Source organism: Ambystoma mexicanum, chromosome 9, assembly GCF_040938575.1.
Source record: "Ambystoma mexicanum isolate Mex_15411 chromosome 9, UKY_AmexF1_1, whole genome shotgun sequence".
NCBI lineage: Eukaryota > Metazoa > Chordata > Amphibia > Caudata > Ambystomatidae > Ambystoma > Ambystoma mexicanum.
The window spans coordinates 1500654252-1500674408 of record NC_090931.1 but is presented as its reverse complement, the minus strand read 5'-3'; the positions used below and the strand labels follow the sequence as shown (position 1 = coordinate 1500674408).

The 20157-nt window shown below is 47.1% G+C and overlaps 1 protein-coding gene across 1 annotated transcript in view; it reads left to right on the top strand.

Moving 5' to 3' along the window:
• Window positions 1–10116: 10116 nt before the first annotated feature.
• The window catches only part of LOC138489323 (zinc finger protein 271-like), a 99718-nt gene continuing 89677 nt past the window's right edge, over window positions 10117–20157 (top strand). Inside the window, exon 1 of the mRNA XM_069617022.1 lies at window positions 10117–10279. The gene's annotated coding sequence lies outside the window, so the exon portion shown is untranslated. The remainder of the gene's footprint in view (window positions 10280–20157) is intronic.

The window sequence follows — 20157 nt, the reverse complement described above, 5'->3', positions numbered from 1 at the left end:
GATCATAGAATGCCCTTAGTGACTAATTTGCCCAAAACGTGCACTGCACCACAAGAATTGAACATTACAAATAAACAACAGGTCCACCAGAAAAATCTAAATAGGACTAGTGATCCGCAAGCTCGCAAAGGAATAACAAGCTTGCAAGATTTGCGCGTTCCAGGTAAACTGCGACTTCACTCCCTTAATTTAAAGTGTCGCGCATCACCATTCCTGAACTATGTCCTCAATAGGACAAGTATTTTGAACATTTGTTCTGATGTACCACAACTGAAAGAACTCTCTACTACTGACATCGATTTGGTGGAATTCATAAATCTAAACGATCTAGCGGAAGTTAGAATACATGTCCGCTCAGGTCTGGTGTTTGATTTACTTTGGCAAGCAAGGATGGTCTTCTTTGATATGGGTTTCATTTTGTCTCAGGAATTCAAACCAAGTACTCATAAAATTGAGAAATCACAAATTCCCATCTATCAGTCCCGACAAAATGATGCAACTAAAACTACATCTTTTTCCCAGGACTCAAGAATTTCAAGCGCACAAGACCGCGGTGTATATTCATAACTAGAAAATAACATGGACACAATCACCCTTCTTTGTTGGAACACTAGAGGTCATGCTCATTTTATTAATTCAACAGATGGCAATATGAACCAACATGACCTGCTGGTTCTACAAGAAACATGGTTTACAGAGACCCCATGTTGGGCCTCACATGCAATTGTTTCAACACCTGCAACAAAAAAGCCAATGGGGCGCCCCTCTGGCGGCCTACTTATAGCCATTAAGCATGATTGTGGCTTTAGTATTACACAACACCCCTCTCCATCTCCCTACTTTCAGAGCGTGAAATTGACTCGAGGTGAATTGAATTTAGCCATCGTAAACATATATTGGAGTAGACAAAATCTATCTGTCGATTCCTTTTTTACCTGCCTATCTGCTCATCTTGACATTATAACTGCCGATACTAGCATTACATGTTCCATTATTCTCGGTGATTTAAATGTACATATCTTGCCATTTGATAATAACAAATATATGCCTGAAGAATTAATGTGGTCTAACATCATGCAAGAAAGAGGATTTATCATGGTCAATAACTCTGTGCCTGGTGATGTACCTGGCTGCTCGACTTGGGCGTACTTATCGCGACAGGCAACTCTAGACTACATTTATATCAGCAAAAATTACTTTTCCCAGGTTGAATCTCTATATGTAGTACCCTCTCCTGCCAGCGATCATCATAAACTCATCATGTTGCTCAAAGTACCATCTGGTCAACGTCCTGAATACAAATCCACCCATTTATCCTCTTTATATGTGAATAATAGTGGCTCTCGCTTACAATGGAACCCTGAGAAATTAGCCCACTACAATCGGGCGTTGATTAGTTCTTTCAATTCCCCAACTGATAATTCCCCCAAGTCCTATGTTAACATGATGCAGCTTTTTAAGCAGATCAAATTACCAGATCATACTATTAGACATAAGCATCAACATATATATAACCCAGTTCGTCAGCAAAAAAAAACTAAACTAAGACAAGATATACGCAATCTAAAGTTTGAACCCCTGGCTAATAGATCTGTGCTTAAAAGACAATTAAAAGCAATCTATAGATGCTGGTTAAAAAGTGAGAGAGCCCTCCACTATCAAAAGAACGGAGAAGAAATGTTGAAACAGATACTCACCAAATCAACTAGTGGTGTCTGGAATTGTTTGAATATTGCTACCTGTAAATCACAAGCAGCTATACTTACATCTGCTGTAACCAATGATAAATGGCACAACCACTTTAATACCTTGTACCAATCTCCGTTCCCAGACCTTAATCTGAGTTCACTGAATATGGTAACATCACATGCCTTCCCACTTGTATTTGCAGATATTCTTTTATGCATTAAAAATCTAAGTCGATCGAGGGCCATTGGCCCAGATGGCTTGCACAATGGCATGCTTAAGGATCACCCCTATGAGTGGTCCTCCATACTCATCACAATGTTTTCTCACATTTTTGCAAAGGGCAGCATACCGGAGTCATGGCAACGTTCTATCATAGTCCCCATATTTAAAAAGGGCAACAGAGCAGACCCTACAGCATATCGCCCTATTGCCCTCCTTGATTGTCCGGGTAAAATTTTTGCCCGCTTGGTATTGAAACAATTGAATATATGGTTGGATGTGTGCAAGTTGCGTGATCCATTTCAGACTGGATTCTTGCCAGGTCTGGGGACATCTGTCAATGTTATCACTTTGAACTCAATTATTCACCAAGCTCGCCAGCGAAAACAGGCATTATATATGGCATTTATAGACTTTCGTATGGCCTTTGATGCCATATCTCGTGAAATACTATTCAAAAAACTTATGGACAGGGGTTGCCCCTGGCACGTATTGAAGTGGATCATTCAACTCCACATTGGTACATCCATACAAATTAGATTGAACCACGAAGGTCTCCTATCTGAGCCAATAGTTACTGCACGTGGTCTAAAGCAAGGTTGTCTATTGGCATCAGCAATATTTAATTTCTTCATTTCGGACATTAGAGAGGACTTTGAAACTGCTATTACAGATTCGCCAAAAATCAACAACACCTACGTCAAACATCTGCTATATGCAGATAACATGGTGCTTCTTTCAAAGACTGCGAATGGTCTTCGCATCTTATTGCAAATCTTAGACAAATATACAGCAGCAAATTGTCTAACTGTTAATATATCTAAAACTAAAGTCATACAATTTGGAACATCTAGACAACGTTGGACCAAACAACAATGGCCCCTTCAACTAACCACTGTAAGCATAGTGCAATCTTACATCTATCTAGGCACCCTTGTCACGCACAACTGCAGCTCAAATCCTGATGAATTGAGAATTAAGCAAAAAGTACTGACGGCGGTGTCCCAAGCACGTTTGATTAAAATTAAATACTGCAAATTTTCAATAAGTCCCATTATAACTTATTATAAGCAAATATTTGTTCCAGTCATAATTTATGGTACGGAAGCTGCCTTAAAAAAATCATACCATCACTGGTCGCTACTCGAGGGTTGCTATTGGAAACGAGTGCTTGGTCTTCCGTTGTCTCAGCCAATATGTATCGTAAGGCATGAATTGGGTTTGTTGTCCCTATATGCCATGCACAAGTGGAAAATGTGTACTTTCTACAGAAAATGCCTGATAGCTGAGAACAAAAATGGCCTCATTAACATCATCGCAAGGTATTTTTTAACCTCAAAAGATATATTTCCTCTTACTTGGCGAACGCAGGCGCAGGAAATCATTACTAAGACAGGCATTTCTACATCTCTGTTGATAGCCAATCCAAACAAAGCCAAAATACGCTTATGGGGGTTTGATTGGATACAAACTAGAAGAGCATGTAATCAATACTGCTCTTTTGCAAATAACCCCTTTAACGTTAAATGTTATGGATCTACTGAAAAGTATTTGATGATTTTTCCTGATTCTCGACTGCGAAATGATTTCCTGCGCTTTCGCTTAAATTTATGGCCGACTCACGAAATATTACATAATCGTAAATTAATAACTGATGATGAGCTACCATGTAGGTTCTGCGGAGGAGCCATTGAATCCATGAAACATTTATGTGCAGAATGCCCATCACTCCTTAAGCAGAGACTTTTGCATTTTAAACCTCTATTACAAGATTATGTCATAACAACAACTGAAAAATTGTGGGAGCTATTGTTTCACTCCAATACTCAGTTAATCAAGTACGCTATTTTGAATTATCTTTACAGTTTAAAACTCCAAGACAAAAGATTAAATCATAGCAAATTGTGAGCATATATACCAAACTATTAACGAGGTTCTTGCAAATGGTTTGGTAACTTTTGTGATTTCATGTTAACAATTGTGAATGATACGACTTCTTCCTAAAAATGTCATCAACCATTGCGTATCCTATTGCTATTAATGTCTTGTGAACATTCTGGAAATTTTGTAAGTTATTGCTACAATTTCTCAATTATCTCTTCGTTTTAATATTTTGTATTTTGTTAACTGTTTTAAAAGTATTATTTATGATATTTGTTGAAAAATCAAGTTTCTTGATTAAAACAACTTAATAAAAAAAATAAAAAAAATACACTGTTCCTGAGGGCAGGGGGGAGGGGAGGTGGGAGTTCTAGGTTGAAACTAAGCTCTAAGATTTGTTGGAGGGTGGGATGGAAGGGAAAGATTGTGACAGCTATGACATGTTCCAAACAATACCTTATGTTGTTTAACTTGTTTTATGAAAATCTTAAATACCAAATTAGAAAAAATAATAATAATAATAATTGTCACTTTGTTACAAAATGTTATGAATTGTATAACCCATGCTGACAGCAGCAGCACATGCCCTTTTTATTCATGTTTACACACAGGGGAATGTTTTCTTTAATTTGTACCGTTTATGAAGTGCTTTAGTGTCTTTGTTTTTTACACCATCTAAACAGTGGTATAGGCGCACGTCGCTGTTATTTATTGTTGAAATATGCTGCAACGCTACTTGCTGTCATACCAGCCCCCACGAAGTGTGTGCCTTTAGCGCTCTGCGCAGTGGCGCTAATGGCTCATTAGCGCTCTGCGCCGGCGCTCACCTTTTATGAAATAGGCCCCCAGGAATGGCAGAACATCTTAATTCTGACAATGAGCAACACAGAACAAAACAGAGCTCCCAGTGCTTCTCTGCATTTAGTTCCAGAAATGAGTGTAAATGAGGGAGTGTTGCTGGTGATTAAAGTAGGCCCAGGGCAGCAGTTCCTCAACATCACTAGCACTACTGACCTGCAGAAGGCTCTCACTCACAGGTTTATTTATTATTGTTTTATTATTTATGTTTATGGTTAAATGAAACCTTCCAAAATCATTTCATATTAATACACAATCAAGACATTACATGTCATCAAATGTCATCAACTTTAAAATCCAATCCAATTTAAGGCAATGAAAGTAGATAGTATCAATACACTTCACAATACCATCAGGTATAAATATGAATTACAACTTCTTACGCCAATTAGTCAATTAATTCTACGAAAAAGAGAGTACCTATAAATTCCTATTTCAAAAAGGGAGATTATCCCATTTCATTTAAGGAGATCTCTTAAATATCTCACTGTGGCCACAATGGTGGGGATTTGTCTGCCTGCAGTTATTCTAGCCCACAAGCTGCAGGCAATAGCAGAAGAAACAGAGTGGACACATCTCTCACTGTAAAGAGGCAATAGCAGAAGAAGCAGAGCGGACGCCTCTCTCACTGTAAAGAGGCAATAGCAGTAGAAGTAGAGTGGACGCATCTCTCACTGTAAAGAGGCAATAGCAGAAGAAGCAGAGTGGACACATCTCTCACTGTAAAGAGGCAATAGCAGAAGAAGCAGAGTGGACACATCTCTCAAGCAGAGTGGACACATCTCTCACAGTAAAGAGGCAATAGCAGAAGAAGCAGAGTGGACACATCTCTCACTGTAAAGAGGCAATAGCAGAAGAAGCAGAGTGGACACATCTCTCAAGCAGAGTGGACGCATCTCTCACAGTAAAGAGGCAATAGCAGAAGAAGCAGAGTGGACACATCTCTCACGGTAAAGAGGCAATAGCAGAAGAAGTAGAGTGGACGTATTTCTCACAGTAAAGAGGCAATAGCAGAAGAAGCAGAGTGGACGCATCTCTCACAGTAAAGAGGCAATAGCAGAAGAAGCAGAGTGGACGCATCTCTCACAGTAAAGAGGCAATAGCAGAAGAAGCAGAGTGGACGCATCTCTCACAGTAAAGAGGCAATAGCAAAAGAAGCAGAGTGGACGCATCTCTCACAGTAAAGAGGCAATAGCGGAAGAAGCAGAGTGGACGCATTTCTCACAGTAAAGAGGCAATAGCAGAAGAAGCAGAGTGAACACATCTCTCACAGTAAAGAGGCAATAGCGGAAGAAGCAGAGTGAACGCATCTCTCACAGTAAAGAGGCAATAGCAGAAGAAGCAGAGTGGACACATCTCTCAAGCAGAGTGGACGCATCTCTCACAGTAAAGAGGCAATAGCAGAAGAAGCAGAGTGGACACATCTCTCAAGCAGAGTGGACGCATCTCTCACAGTAAAGAGGCAATAGCGGAAGAAGCAGAGTGAACACATCTCTCACAGTAAAGAGGCAATAGCAGAAGAAGCAGAGTGGACACATCTCTCAAGCAGAGTGGACGCATCTCTCACAGTAAAGAGGCAATAGCAGAAGAAGCAGAGTGGACACATCTCTCAAGCAGAGTGGACGCATCTCTCACAGTAAAGAGGCAATAGCAGAAGAAGCAGAGTGGACACATCTCTCACGGTAAAGAGGCAATAGCAGAAGAAGCAGAGTGGACGCATCTCTCACAGTAAAGAGGCAATAGCGGAAGAAGCAGAGTGGACGCATTTCTCACAGTAAAGAGACAATAGCAGAAGAAGCAGAGTGGACGCATCTCTCACAGTAAAGAGGCAATAGCGGAAGAAGCAGAGTGGACACATCTATCACAGTAAAGAGGCAATAGCGGAAGAAGCAGAGTGGCCACATCTCTCACAGTAAAGAGGCAATAGCAGAAGAAGCAGAGCGGACACATCTCTCACAGTAAAGAGGCAATAGCAGAAGAAGCAGAGCAGACGCATCTCGCACAGTAAAGAGGCAGTAGCAGAAGAAGCAGAGTGGACGCATCTCTCACATCGGAAGAAGCAGAGTGGACGCATCTCTCACAGTAAAGAGGCAATAGCGGAAGAAGCAGAGTGGACGCATCTCTCACAGTAAAGAGGCAATAGCGGAAGAAGCAGAGTGGACGCATCTCTCACAGTAAAGAGGCAATAGCGGAAGAAGCAGAGTGGCCGCATCTCTCACAGTAAAGAGGCAATAGCAGAAGAAGCAGAGCGGACGCATCTCTCACAGTAAAGAGGCAGTAGCAGAAGAAGCAGAGTGGACACATCTCTCACTGTAAAGAGGCAATAGCAGAAGAAGCAGAGTGGACACATCTCTCAAGCGGAGTGGACGCATCTCTCACAGTGAAGAGGCAATAGCAGAAGAAGCAGAGTGGACACATCTCTCAAGCAGAGTGGACGCATCTCTCACGGTAAAGAGGCAATAGCGGAAGAAGCAGAGTGGACGCATTTCTCACAGTAAAGAGGCAATAGCGGAAGAAGCAGAGTGGACGCATCTCTCACAGTAAAGAGGCAATAGCGGAAGAAGCAGAGTGGACGCATCTCTCACATCGGAAGAAGCAGAGTGGACGCATCTCTCACAGTAAAGAGGCAATAGCGGAAGAAGCAGAGTGGACGCATCTCTCACAGTAAAGAGGCAATAGCGGAAGAAGCAGAGTGGACGCATCTCTCACAGTAAAGAGGCAATAGCGGAAGAAGCAGAGTGGCCGCATCTCTCACAGTAAAGAGGCAATAGCAGAAGAAGCAGAGCGGACGCATCTCTCACAGTAAAGAGGCAGTAGCAGAAGAAGCAGAGCGGACGCATCTCTCACAGTAAAGAGGCAGTAGCAGAAGAAGCAGAGCGGACGCCTCTCTCACAGTAAAGAGGCAGTATCAGAAGAAGCAGAGCGGACGCATCTCTCACAGTAAAGAGGCAGTAGCAGAAGAAGCAGAGCGGACACATCTCTCTCAGTAAAGAGGCAGTAGCAGAAGAAGCAGAGCGGACGCATCTCTCACAGTAAAGAGGCAGTAGCAGAAGAAGCAGAGCGGACGCATCTCTCACAGTAAAGAGGCAGTAGCAGAAGAAGCAGAGCGGACGCATCTCTCACAGTAAAGAGGCAGTAGCAGAAGTAGCAGAGCGGACGCATCTCTCACAGTAAAGAGGCAATAGCAGAAGAAGCAGAGTGGGCACATCTCTCAATAGCAGAAGAAGCAGAGTGGACCCATCTCACAGTAAAGAGGCAATAGCAGAAGAAGCAGAGTGGACGCATCTCTCACAGTAAAGAGGCAATAGCAGAAGAAGCAGAGTGGACACATCTCTCACAGTAAAGAGGCAGTAGCAGAAGAAGCAGAGTGGACACATCCCTCACAGTAAAGAGGCAATAGCAGAAGAAGCAGAGTGGACACATCTCTCACAGTAAAGAGTCCTTTGCTGCATCATCTCCCACCGAGCTGTACTCCAATGCAATGGCTTTGGCTTTACACCACCTAATAGCCGCCATTAAGAATGCATGGTCTCAAACTGCTTGTGATCCCAAAGACATGCATTCACCCACAGCTGCTTTTGTACTCGGAACCTTTAACTTCATCAGAGCAATGCATGTGTGTTATTCTCATCTGCAGGCAGGTTTTACCAGCTGTGGGGGAAATGTGCCCCTGCCGCACACCTTCTGCCAGCCCAGCCTTAACCATAACCATAGGTAATGTCTATTAGCAGCCACAGGATACGCTCATCAGTCCCCCTCATTTCCCTCACTGCTTGCACTCTCCATCACCTGCTAATATTGTGGACACTCCCAGGCCCCCACCTCATAATAATAAAGAGAGTGAATATTATCCCAGACTCGCAGAGCAATATCCTGACCCTTGTTTTCAGATTCTGGCTGTTCAAGGCTGGGAGGATAGCTCAGGGGCAAAGTGCTCGCCTCACAAGCAAGATAACATTGAGCAACACAGGTTCGATCCCCAGGTCCGCGCTTAGAAACCTCTGGGTATTAAGCACATTATAAATAACCAATTACAATTAGTTTTAATAATTTACTGGTCGTTTAAAAAATCTCTGCACTCTGAGATTGCAAACCATTGCCCAGTGGCCCCCTAGGGGTGCCTCACATGTCCCTCCATATTGACAGTGACATCTCTTTGCTTGTTGATTTTGATTTTTAGAAATTATTAATGGCGAGATCCACGGTGTCGGGTCTTCTACTCTCTTGATGATATGTGCCCATGTAAGGTGAGTGAGTTCCTCCTCGACTTCTTTTTATCGCAGATGGAAAGGGATACAGCGATACCGCAATGCCAATGCCTTTATTTATTTATTTGTGTTTTTGTATAGCGCACCGATCCCGCAGGCATCAAGGCGCTCTTGCAGACAGAAATAGGTTACAAAAGGAACATTACAATACAGGGTCAAGGCGATGTACACAGTTCAGTTACAGTGGAAGGAATCAAACAAGTGACTGTATCCCCACTGCTCTGCTTGGGGGGTGGGGGTGGGGGGGTGTATGGGGTATTGGGGGAAGGTCGGGTAGGCTGATGTTTAATTGTCTAGTGAGAACAGCCAGATTTCAGGTTTTTATTTTTTAAGGACCAGTAGGAGGTTGTGATGAGTGAACCCATAGCTCTCAACCATTTATGTCGCAAAGGCGGGTGAAAACCCCCGATTTTTTTTTTGGCGGGGCAGAGGCCCATTGAAACGAATGGGAGTGCAGGAGGCTTGGCGGGTGAGTCAGCTGTTTACAAGGCGGGTGACACCCACCAAAAGCGTGTGAGTTGAGAGCTGTGGTGAACCAAACAACACATATCTATGTCATGTACAATATACGAATTGCTGGAATTGGGGTACATCGTGCAGCGACACAATAGCTTCTTGATCTGTGAGTGATTCAAGCTTTTTATCTAGAGTGTACACTGCGAATGATACCTTCAAATGTTGGCAGATAAGGCTCAGTGAGAGGAAATTATTTGCTTAGAATCACACATTTTAAGTGGTGAAGCCTGGAATTGACCCCAGTCTGCATAGGCCCTTGACCATGCTCACAGTTCCAGCTGGTACAAATGTGTGTCTTCGTTTTGGCTTCCATTAGTACACAGAGATAACAAAGACCTGACAAAAATGAATATATTTAGTGACAACAACTAGTTAAAGTGATGTTAAAAAACCTGTCACAGAATAATGCACAGATAGTGTGAGATAGACAAAATTATATGAATCTCTATGGATCCCTCCTTGGCAGTTCACTGCATCAAATGGACCACATTTTGGGGCGCCCTGTGAGACATGGGGATGCCCTTTTCATTGCGTCAACTTTAAAAGAGCTGCATAATGCTCTATCAGCCAGAGTTCATTATGGCCGCATGGGAGTTTAACAGGGAGCTCAAGTAATGCTACCAACACTGCGCATGTGCGTGAGATTAGTGTCTCCTGTTCTGAGCAGGGTCAGTGCAACGCTGGGACCCTGCACAGGACCCACTGTCTCCCAGACTCTTCCTCTCTCCCTCGGCGTGTGTTCTCCTGAATTCTGCAAGAGATCACTGGAGAGGAATCCCCCCAAGTTCACTGGAGAGGAATCCACGCAAAATCACGGGAGGGAAGTGGCTGGGCAAGAGCCAGGTCAGGTGAGTCGCATTCTCTGTTGTTTTCATGTGGTGGGAGTTATTGCCGCCAACTGGACCCATGTGACTGGGCTCACGTCACCTTCAGCCTTCTCTGGCCTTTTAGCCAACGGTGCTTTGGCTTCTGGGAGTTGTAGTCTCACTTCTCCCATTATAAATGGTCCTATAAGTGTTAGCATTCCCAGCATGCAGCGTGCTGTCATCTAAACAAACAGAACTGGGCAACAGTGTATTTTATTTCATGGGGCCTTCTGCCAGTTATGTAGAGCTTATAATTGTATTTTTGGAAGATAAATCTGAATGCTTATATCAGAAACACTGCGCATAATGAATGAGAATGGCTGGTTGCGCAATACATTAGCAGGGTGATTTACAATGATAGGGCCTCATCACGAGTTGGGCGGTAAACCTGGCGCTATTAGCGCCGGCGCTATTAGCACTACCGCCAAACCCCCGGCGCTATTTACGCCATATCACAGGTTTGGCGGAACGGTTAGTGCCCATTCCCCATTAGGCCCATTCGGGAATTCCTCATTCCCCATTGAGCCCAATGGGGAAAATTTGCGCTATTACCGCCTGTTCACTGCAGCGGTAATAGCGCCGAAAATCACCAAATTTGCCGCTGATTTCCCCTCAGCTGAGAGCTGAGGGGAAATCCGTCAAGGCCATGATCTGGCGGACCCGTAAATGCGGCGGTAATAGCGCTACCGCCGCATTTAAGGGTTACCGCCAGACTCGTAATGAGGCCCATAGTGAATAGTGAGCAGTTGATGGAGGTGATACAAGTTTTGACAGTGCACCATATACATCATTTGGAGGGAGGGGCTGGGGAGTGGAAGAAAGGGATGATGCCACTGTAGCAAATCTACAAAGTCTCACACAACTCCCGGAGTCTCCTGCAACGAAGCACCACCTCCCACACCTCTAAGACAGACTTTAATCATGACAATAAAATAACTTCATGGCGTCCACACCCTTAGGCACTCTGTGAGGCAACACTTAGGAGATGGGTGTGTTGTGCTGAGCGCCGCATAGGCCAGGATTCCCACTGCAGTCAGGAAAACTATTGTGACTATTTTCACATTTCATGGGAAAAACATTAATACAAGTAAGAGTAGGGGATGCTGGCAAGAGGGTAGCGCAGGGGCAACGCATTTGTCTTGGAAGCAAGACAACGCAGAGCAACACAGGTTTGAATCTGAGTCCTGCGCTTCGAGACTGGTCTACCGATATTAAGTGTAGTAAATTATTAATTATTTATTAATTAATTATACTAAAGCAATGTGTTATATTGAGTTAGCTGTAATTGGAGAAAAAGTCTTCCCTGAAAGGCACTTTTTTTGGTTTACGGTACTTGGTAGCATTAAATTCGCACAACATTATGAAAAAGCTAAAGAAACATGCTTGTGAAGGGTAGGTGTCACTGTCCACGGGATGTAGAAACTGCAGATAAATCAATTCTCTGCCTTGAAATCTCTACTCTAGGTGTCAGGTGGCTCTTGCCTGGAGTGGTGAGGTGTATTCAGAGCGGTCTTGAAGGCCTGCACAGTGGCTATGTTCTTATTATTGGGGACATCTCTACTCTAGGTCTCAGGTGGCCCTTGCCTGGAGTGGCAAGGTGTATTCAGAGCGATCTTGAAGGCCTGCACAGTGACTATGTTCTTATTATTGGGGGCATCTCTACTCTAGGTCTCAGGTGGCCCTTGCCTGGAGTGGCGAGGTGTATTCAGAGCAGACTTGAAGGCCTGCACAGTGGGTATGTTCTTATTATTGGGGGCATCTCTACTCTAGGTCTCAGGTGGCCCTTGGCTGGAGTGGTGAGGTGTATTCAGAGTGGTCTTGAAGGCCTGCACAGTGGCTATGTTCTTATTATTGGGGGCATCTCTACTCTAGGTCTCAGGTGGCCCTTGCCTGGAGTGGCGAGGTGTATTCAGAGCGGTCTTGAAGGCCTGCACAGTGGCTATGTTCGTATTATTGGGGGGCATCTCTACTCTAGTTCTCAGGTGCCCCTTGCCTGGAGTGGCGAGGTGTATTCAGAGCGGTCTTGAAGGCCTGCACAGTGGCTATGTTCTTATTATTGGGGGCATCTCTACTCTAGGTCTCAGGTGGCCCTTGCCTGGAGTGGCGAGGTGTATTCAGAGCGGTCTTGAAGGCCTGCACAGTGGCTATGCTATTATTATTGGGGGCATCTCTACTCCAGGTCTCAGGGGCCCCTTGCCTGGAGTGGCGAGGTGTATTCTGAGCGGTCTTGAAGGCCCGCACAGTGGCTATGTTCTTATTTTTGGGGGCATCTCTACTCTAGGTCTCAGGTGGCCCTTGCCTGGAGTGGTGAGGTGTATTCAGAGTGGTCTTGAAGGCCTGCACAGTGGCTATGTTCTTATTATTGGGGGGCATCTCTACTCTAGGTCTCAGGTGGCCCTTGCCTGGAGTAGTGAGGTGTATTCAGAGTGGTCTTGAAGGCCTGCACAGTGGCTATGTTCTTATTATTGGGGGCATCTCTACTCTAGGTCTCAGGTGACCCTTGCCTTGAGTGGCGAGGTGTATTCAGAGTGGTCTTGAAGCCCTCACAGTGGCTATGTTCTTATTATTGGGGACATCTCTACTCTAGGGTTCGGGTGGCCCTTGCCTGGAGTGGCAAGGTGTATTCAGAGCGGTCTTGAAGGCCTGCACAGTGGCTATGTTCTTCTTATTGGGGGGCATCTCTACTCTAGTTCTAGGGTGCCCCTTGCCTGGAGTGGGGAGGTGTATTCAGAGTGGTCTTGAAGGCCTGCACAGTGGCTATGTTCTTATTATTGGGGGCATCTCTACTCTAGGTCTCAGGTGACCCTTGCCTGGAGTGGTGAGGTGTATTCCGAGTGGTCTTGAAGGCCTGCACAGTGGCTATGTTCTTATTATTGGGGGCATCTCTACTCTAGGTCTCAGGTGGCTCTTGCCTGGACTGGCGAGGTGTATTCAGAGCGGTCTTGAAGGCCTGCACAGTGGCTATGTTCTTATCATTGAGGGCATCTCTACTCTAGGTCTCATGTGGTCCTTGCCCGGAGTGGCGAGGTGTATTCAGAGTGGTCTTGAAGGCCTGCACAGTGGCTATGTTCTTATTATTGGGCAGTATCTCTACTCTAGGTCTCAGGTGGCCCTTGCCTGGAGTGGCGAGGTGTATTCAGAGCGGTCTTGAAGGCCTGCACAGTGGCTATGTTCTTATTATTGGGGGCATCTCTACTCTAGGTCTCAGGTGGCCCTTGCCTGGAGTGGCGAGGTGTATTCAGAGCGGTCTTGAAGGCCTGCACAGTGGCTATGTTCTTATTATTGGGGGCATCTCTACTCTAGGTCTCGGGTGTCCCTTGCCTGGAGTGGCGAGGTGTATTCAGGGCGGTCTTGAAGGCCTGTACAGTGGCTATGTTCTTATTATTGGGAGCATCTCCACTCTAGGTCTCAGGTAGCCCTTGCCTGGAGTGGTGAGGTGTATTCAGGGTTTTCTTGAAGGCCTGCACAGTGGCTATGTTCTTATTATTGGGGGCATCTCTACTCTAGGTCTCGGGTGTCCCTTGCCTGGAGTGGCGAGGTGTATTCAGGGTTTTCTTGAAGGCCTGCACAGTGGCTATGTTCTTATTATTGGGGGCATCTCTACTCTAGGTCTCGGGTGTCCCTTGCCTGGAGTGGTGAGGTGTATTCAGAGTGGTCTTGAAGGCCTGCACAGTGGCTATGTTCTTATTATTGGGGGCATCTCTACTCTAGGTCTCGGGTGTTCCTTGCCTGGAGTGGTGAGGTGTATTCAGGGCGGTCTTGAAGGCCTGTACAGTGGCTATGTTCTTATTATTGGGGGCATCTCTACTCTAGGTATCAGGTGGCTCTTGCCTGGAGTGGTGAGGTGTATTCAGAGTGGTCCTGAAGGCCTGCACAGTGGCTATGTTCTTATTATTGGGTCTTATTATTGGGAGACATCTCTACTCTGGGTCTCAGGTGGCCCTTGCCTGGAGTGGCGAGGTGTATTCAGAGTGGTCTTGAAGGCCTGCACAGTGGCTATGTTCTTAGTATTGGGGGCATCTCTACTCTAGGTCTCAGGTGGCCCTGGCCTGGAGTAGCGAGCTGTATTCAGAGCAGTCTTGAAGGCCTGCACAGTGGCTTTGTTCTTATTATTAGGGGCATCTCTACTCTAGGTCTCAGGTGGGTCTTGCATGGAGTGGTGAGGTGTATTCAGAGTGGTCTTGAAGGCCTGCACAGTGGCTATGTTATTACTGGGGGCATCTCTACTCTAGGTCTCAGGTGGCCCTTGCCTGGAGTGGTGAGGTGTATTCAGAGTGGTCTTGAAGGCCTGCACAGTGGCTATGTTCTTATTATTGGGGGTATCTCTACTCTAGGTCTCAGGTGGCCCTTGCCTGGAGTGGTGAGGTGTATTCAGAGTGGTCTTGAAGGCCTGCACAGTGGCTATGTTCTTATTATTGGGGACATCTCTACTCTAGGTCTCAGGTGGGCCTTGCTTGGAGTGGCGAGGTGTATTCAGAGAGGTCTTGAAGGCCTGCACAGTGGCTATGTTCTTATTATTGGGGGCATCTCTACTCTAGGTCGCAGGTGGCCCTTGCCTGGAGTGGTGAGGTGTATTCAGAGCAGTCTTGAAGGCCTGCACAGTGGCTATGTTCTTATTATTGGGGGCATCTCTACTCTAGGTCTCAGGTGGGTCTTGCATGGAGTGGTGAGGTGTATTCAGAGTGGTCTTGAAGGCCTGCACAGTGGCTATGTTCTTATTATTGGTGGCATCTCTACTCTAGGTCTCAGGTGGCCCTTGCCTGGAGTGGTGAGGTGTATTCAGAGCAGTCTTGAAGGCCTGCACAGTGGCAATGTTCTTATTATTGGGGGGCATCTCTACTCCAGGTCTCAGGTGGCCCTTGCCTGGAGTGGCGAGGTGTATTCAGAGCGGTCTTGAAGGCCTGCACAGTGGCTATGTTCTTATTATTGGGGGGGCATCTCTACTCTAGGTCTCAGGTGGCCCTTGCCTGGAGTGGTGAGGTGTATTCAGAGTGGTCTTAAGGCCTGCACAGTGGCTATGTTCTTATTATTGGGGGGGCATCTCTACTCTAGGTCTCAGGTGGCCCTTGCCTGGAGTGGTGAGGTGTATTCAGAGTGGTCTTAAGGCCTGCACAGTGGCTATGTTCTTATTATTGGGGGGCATCTCTACTCTAGGTCTCATGTGGCCCTTGCCTGGAGTGGCGAGGTGTATTCAGAGCGGTCTTGAAGGCCTGCACAGTGGCTATGTTCCTATTATTGGGGGTATCTCTACTCTAGGTCTCAGGTGGCCCTTGCCTGGAGTGGTGAGGTGTATTCAGAGTGGTCTTGAAGGCGTGCACAGTGGCTATGTTCTTATTATCGCGGGCATCTCTACTCTAGGTCTCAGTTGGCCTTTGCCTGGAGTGGCGAGGTGTATTCAGAGCGGTCTTGAAGGCCTGCACAGTGGCTATGTTCTTTTTATTGGGGGCATCTCTACTCCAGGTCTCAGGTGACCCTTGCCTGGAGTGGCGAGGTGTATTCAGAGTGGTCTTGAAGGCCTGCACAGTGGCTATGTTCTTATTATTGGGGGGGCATCTCTACTCTAGGTCTCAGGTGGCCCTTGCCTGGAGTAGTGAGGTGTATTCAGAGTGGTCTTAAGGCCTGCACAGTGGCTATGTTCTTATTATTGGGGGGCATCTCTACTCTAGGTCTCATGTGGCCCTTGCCTGGATTGGCGAGGTGTATTCAGAGCAGGCTTGATGGCCTGCACAGTGGCTATGTTCTTATTAATGGGGGTATCTCTACTCTAGGTCTCAGGTGGCCCTTGCCTGGAGTGGCGAGGTGTATTCAGGGTGGTCTTGAAGGCCTGCACAGTGGCTATGTTCTTATTATTGGGGGCATCTCTACTCCAGGTCTCAGGGGCCCCTTGCCTGGAGTGGCGAGGTGTATTCTGAGCGGTCTTGAAGGCCTGCACAGTGGCTATGTTCTTATTTTTGGGGGCATCTCTACTCTAGGTCTCATGTGGCCCTTGCCTGGAGTGGCGAGGTGTATTCAGAGCGGTCTTGAAGGCCTGCACAGTGGCTATGTTCCTATTATTGGGGGTATCTCTACTCTAGGTCTCAGGTGGCCCTTGCCTGGAGTGGTGAGGTGTATTCAGAGTGGTCTTGAAGGCGTGCACAGTGGCTATGTTCTTATTATCGCGGGCATCTCTACTCTAGGTTTCAATTGGCCTTTGCCTGGAGTGGCGAGGTGTATTCAGAGCAGTCTTGAAGGCCTGCACAGTGGCTATGTTCTTTTTATTGGGGGCATCTCTACTCCAGGTCTCAGGTGACCCTTGCCTGGAGTGGCGAGGTGTATTCAGAGTGGTCTTGAAGGCCTGCACAGTGGCTATGTTCTTATTATTGGGGGGGCATCTCTACTCTAGGTCTCAGGTGGCCCTTGCCTGGAGTAGTGAGGTGTATTCAGAGTGGTCTTAAGGCCTGCACAGTGGCTATGTTCTTATTATTGGGGGGCATCTCTACTCTAGGTCTCATGTGGCCCTTGCCTGGATTGGCGAGGTGTATTCAGAGCAGGCTTGATGGCCTGCACAGTGGCTATGTTCTTATTAATGGGGGTATCTCTACTCTAGGTCTCAGGTGGCCCTTGCCTGGAGTGGCGAGGTGTATTCAGGGTGGTCTTGAAGGCCTGCACAGTGGCTATGTTCTTATTATTGGGGGCATCTCTACTCCAGGTCTCAGGGGCCCCTTGCCTGGAGTGGCGAGGTGTATTCCGAGTGGTCTTGAAGGCCTGCACAGTGGCTATGTTCTTATTATTGGGGGCATCTCTACTCTAGGTCTCAGGTAGTCTTTACCTGGAGTGGCGAGGTGTATTCAGAGCGGTCTTGAAGGCCTGCACAGTGGCTATGTTCTTATTTTTGTGGGCATCTCTACTCTAGGTCTCAGGCGGCCCTTGCCTGGAGTGGCGAGGTGTATTCAGAGTGGTCTTGAAGGCCTGCACAGTGGCTATGTTCTTATTATTGGGGGCATCTCTACTCTAGGTCTCAGGTGGCCCTTGCCTGGAGTGGCGAGGTGTATTCCGAGTGGTCTTGAAGGCCTGCACAGTGGCTATGTTCTTATTATTGGGGGCATCTCTACTCTAGGTCTCAGGTGGTCTTTACCTGGAGTGGCGAGGTGTATTCAGAGCGGTCTTGAAGGCCTGCACAGTGGCTATGTTCTTATTAATGGGGGCATCTCTACTCTAGGTCTCAGGTGGCCCTTGCCTGGAGTGGCGAGGTGTATTCAGAGTGGTCTTGAAGGCCTGCACAGTGGCTATGTTCTTATTATTGTGCAGTATCTCTACTCTAGGTCTCAGGTGGTCTTTGCCTGGAGTGGCGAGGTGTATTCAGAGCGGTCTTGAAGGCCTGCACAGTGGGTATGTTCGTATTAATGGGGGCATCTCTACTCTAGGTCTCAGGTGGCCCTTGCCTGGAGTGGCGAGGTGTATTCAGAGTGGTCTTGAAGGCCTGCACAGTGGCTATGTTCTTATTATTGGGGGCATCTCTACTCTAGGCCTCAGGTGGCCCCTGCCTGTAGTGGCGAGGTGTATTCAGAGCGGTCTTGAAGGCTGCATAGTGGCTATGTTCTTATTATTGGGGGGCATCTCTACTCTAGGTCTCAGGTGGCCCTTGCCTGGAGTGGCGAGGTGTATTCAGAGCGGTCTTGAAGGCCTGCACAGTGGCTATGTTCTTATTATTGGGGGCATCTCTACTCTAGGTCTCAGGTGGCCCTTGCCTGGAGTGGTGAGGTGTATTCAGAGCAGTCTTGAAGGCCTGCACAGTGGCAATGTTCTTATTATTGGGGGGCATCTCTACTCTAGGTCTCAGGTGGCCCTTGCCTGGAGTAGTGAGGTGTATTCAGAGTGGTCTTAAGGCCTGCACAGTGGCTATGTTCTTATTATTGGGGGGCATCTCTACTCTAGGTCTCATGTGGCCCTTGCCTGGATTGGCGAGGTGTATTCAGAGCAGGCTTGATGGCCTGCACAGTGGCTATGTTCTTATTAATGGGGGTATCTCTACTCTAGGTCTCAGGTGGCCCTTGCCTGGAGTGGCGAGGTGTATTCAGGGTGGTCTTGAAGGCCTGCACAGTGGCTATGTTCTTATTATTGGGGGCATCTCTACTCCAGGTCTCAGGGGCCCCTTGCCTGGAGTGGCGAGGTGTATTCCGAGTGGTCTTGAAGGCCTGCACAGTGGCTATGTTCTTATTATTGGGGGCATCTCTACTCTAGGTCTCAGGTAGTCTTTACCTGGAGTGGCGAGGTGTATTCAGAGCGGTCTTGAAGGCCTGCACAGTGGCTATGTTCTTATTTTTGTGGGCATCTCTACTCTAGGTCTCAGGCGGCCCTTGCCTGGAGTGGCGAGGTGTATTCAGAGTGGTCTTGAAGGCCTGCACAGTGGCTATGTTCTTATTATTGGGGGCATCTCTACTCTAGGTCTCAGGTGGCCCTTGCCTGGAGTGGCGAGGTGTATTCCGAGTGGTCTTGAAGGCCTGCACAGTGGCTATGTTCTTATTATTGGGGGCATCTCTACTCTAGGTCTCAGGTGGTCTTTACCTGGAGTGGCGAGGTGTATTCAGAGCGGTCTTGAAGGCCTGCACAGTGGCTATGTTCTTATTAATGGGGGCATCTCTACTCTAGGTCTCAGGTGGCCCTTGCCTGGAGTGGCGAGGTGTATTCAGAGTGGTCTTGAAGGCCTGCACAGTGGCTATGTTCTTATTATTGTGCAGTATCTCTACTCTAGGTCTCAGGTGGTCTTTGCCTGGAGTGGCGAGGTGTATTCAGAGCGGTCTTGAAGGCCTGCACAGTGGGTATGTTCGTATTAATGGGGGCATCTCTACTCTAGGTCTCAGGTGGCCCTTGCCTGGAGTGGCGAGGTGTATTCAGAGTGGTCTTGAAGGCCTGCACAGTGGCTATGTTCTTATTATTGGGGGCATCTCTACTCTAGGCCTCAGGTGGCCCTTGCCTGTAGTGGCGAGGTGTATTCAGAGCGGTCTTGAAGGCTGCATAGTGGCTATGTTCTTATTATTGGGGGGCATCTCTACTCTAGGTCTCAGGTGGCCCTTGCCTGGAGTGGCGAGGTGTATTCAGAGCGGTCTTGAAGGCCTGCACAGTGGCTATGTTCTTATTATTGGGGGCATCTCTACTCCAGGTCTCAGGTGGGTCTTGCATGGAGTGGTGAGGTGTATTCAGAGTGGTCTTGAAGGCCTGCACAGGGGCTATGTTCTTATTATTGGCGGCATCTCTACTCTAGGTCTCAGGTGGCCCTTGCCTGGAGTGGTGAGGTGTATTCAGAGCAGTCTTGAAGGCCTGCACAGTGGCAATGTTCTTATTATTGGGGGGCATCTCTACTCCAGGTCTCAGGTGGCCCTTGCCTGGAGTGGCGAGGTGTATTCAGAGCGGTCTTGAAGGCCTGCACAGTGGCTATGTTCTTATTATTGGGGGGGCATCTCTACTCTAGGTCTCAGGTGGCCCTTGCCTGGAGTGGTGAGGTGTATTCAGAGTGGTCTTAAGGCCTGCACAGTGGCTATGTTCTTATTATTGGGGGGGCATCTCTACTCTAGGTCTCAGGTGGCCCTTGCCTGGAGTGGTGAGGTGTATTCAGAGTGGTTTTAAGGCCTGCACAGTGGCTATGTTCTTATTATTGGGGGGCATCTCTACTCTAGGTCTCATGTGGCCCTTGCCTGGAGTGGCGAGGTGTATTCAGAGCGGTCTTGAAGGCCTGCACAGTGGCTATGTTCCTATTATTGGGGGTATCTCTACTCTAGGTCTCAGGTGGCCCTTGCCTGGAGTGGTGAGGTGTATTCAGAGTGGTCTTGAAGGCGTGCACAGTGGCTATGTTCTTATTATCGCGGGCATCTCTACTCTAGGTC